The sequence below is a fragment of the Schistocerca piceifrons genome, chromosome X (assembly GCF_021461385.2).
Source record: "Schistocerca piceifrons isolate TAMUIC-IGC-003096 chromosome X, iqSchPice1.1, whole genome shotgun sequence".
Classification (NCBI taxonomy): Eukaryota; Metazoa; Arthropoda; class Insecta; order Orthoptera; family Acrididae; genus Schistocerca; species Schistocerca piceifrons.
The window spans coordinates 815,056,014-815,058,381 of record NC_060149.1 but is presented as its reverse complement, the minus strand read 5'-3'; the positions used below and the strand labels follow the sequence as shown (position 1 = coordinate 815,058,381).

At 43.7% G+C, this 2,368-nt stretch overlaps 1 non-coding gene across 1 annotated transcript; it reads left to right on the top strand.

Moving 5' to 3' along the window:
* The first annotated feature begins 1,836 nt into the window (after positions 1-1,836).
* On the top strand, positions 1,837-1,911 carry Trnas-cga. Its single transcript has one exon. It is a non-coding gene; the product is annotated as a tRNA-Ser (tRNA).
* Positions 1,912-2,368: the final 457 nt, after the last annotated feature.

The window sequence follows — 2,368 nt, the reverse complement described above, 5'->3', positions numbered from 1 at the left end:
CCACACTAAAACAAGTACATTTTTGTGGTGTACACTTCACGGTTTTAAAAAGACGTTCATTTATTTATTGACTCCTCAGTGCATTTGTACGAAACACACTTATAGTCAGTATTCATATAAATCAATGACCTTCAGGCAAGAAACAGGAATAAAATCAGTTCACTGCCACTTAAATGTTCATACGATATACAGCGATCAGTAATGCTAGCCATAATATTACGCACTTCCTTACCCATTATCGAGGTAGTGTGTTTATTAAAAGTCTGCATAATATAACATGCGGTATTATGAACTGTGGTAAGAAAAGCAGTTTTCTCTTTCATGAGAATAATGTGAATACGTTACTAATATTCATGTCCACTTTATACTCTCTCACCTAAACGCATTAATGAAATATATTATCAAATTTTCAGAGCTTCAATAAACGCATCCTTACTCTCTGAAGACTAAATCACGAGTCCCCACTACTTTAGCATACATAGTCAATTTCCCAGCTACTGAACTTTGGAACACGCTTTCCTCTGGCTGGCTGATATTAGCTGAGGGGGTGAGGATCGGATTTGTTCTCATTTAACTAGGTACTTCACCTATTTGATCAATCATAAGCATATAATGGAGTCATGTATTCTGACAAATTATATTCAATAAAATACCGGAAAAATTTGATAATACATCTACGTGTCTGAAGAGCAAAGGTAAAAATATTTTTTTTTACATAAATATCTGTTGTTTTTACATAATACGTATCACAATGTGTGGATGATGCACACCATGAATCCACAGTATTAGGTACCATGGAAATTATGTAGTGTTACGCAATATGGGAAATTTATGGTTTTAAGTAAATTCCTTTCTATCAGCAACTAATGAAGTTATCATATTGCAATTGTAGCTGCTGCTGCCATTTGACAGTGTTGTGCTAAGTTTTATTACAGGCGGTGCACCAAACCACTTAGCGCCTCGACACACAAATACGCCAGCTGACACGTGTGCTGTGTCGGAACAGGTCTCACTGGCGCCTCTGCATGGAATCTACACATGCACTCACTACCGTCTCGTAAAGATAGGACACGTGATGCTACACCGAGTTTGTCATTCCCCTCTATTTCGATAACAAGGTATACCATGCGTCGGATCGATGTAGTGCAATTCCTATTTAGTCACATATATCTCAGAAGAGTTCCCGTAAAAATTTACTAAACTTTTATCGAGGTAGGTGTGTGTGTCAGAGGTATTAGAGGTGTGACACCAGGAGATGTAGCACTCTTGACCAGTCTCAGCCATTAGAAACAGCATCGGCTACTTTGATGCCGTCGTCCGCTGAGTCCACAGCGGCAGCCACAGTAATATAGACGGAAACAATTAGAATGCCGATCACACAGAATCTTCACCGTGATCTGCGTCAACAGTCACAGTTAACGTGAAAGAAACCGAGAGGCACAACCAGAGGCTCGAAATGATGCTGATTAAATGTTCAACAACTCAGAATAGCTATAGTCATCAGTCACCTACTCATTCCCAAAGACAGAAGCAGTATATCCAGCCTGTCTGCATATACAGTAAATTCTGTACGCATGTGTGAGAAAGTCTTCTCATTCCAGAATGAAATATACACTCTGCAGTGGAGTGTGCGCTGGTATGAAACTTCCCGGCAGATGAAAACTGTGTGCCGGACCGAGACTCGAACTCGCGACCTTTGCCTTTCGCGGGCAAGTGCTCTACCAACTGAGCTACCCAAGCACGACTCACGACGCGTCCTCACAGCTTCTGCGTAGTTTGGAAGGTAGGAGACGAGGTACTAGCGGAATTAAAACTGTGAGGACGGGTCGCGAGTCGTGCTTGGGTAGCTCAGTTGGTAGAGCACTTGCCCACGAAAGGCAAAGGTCCCGAGTTCGAGTCTCGGTTCGGCATACAGCTTTAATCTGCCAGGAAGTTTCAGTCTTCTAATTGTTTTTGTAGCATGCATCCGAGGCCGAACATGGGAACCAAGCCGGTATTCACCTGGTGGGACGTTGAAAACCTCCTAAAAATCACATCCAGACCGGAATACGGACCAATAACGAAAGTCGTGTGAGGTGAGTTGAGTTTGGTCAACTGCCTTGCCGCAGTGGTTACACCGGATCCCGTCAGATCACTGAAGTGAAGCGCTGCCAGGTTTGGCTAGTACTTGGATGAGCCACCGTCCAGTCTGCCGGGTTCTGCTAGCAACAGGGTGTACTGAGTCCTTGTGAGGCCAATTGAGGAGTTACTTGATTGAGAACTAGCGGCACCGGTCACGAAAACTGACAACGGCAGCGGTGTGCTGACCACATGCTCCTCCGTATCCGCAAACGGTGAGGATGAGACGGCGGCCGGTCGGTACCATCGA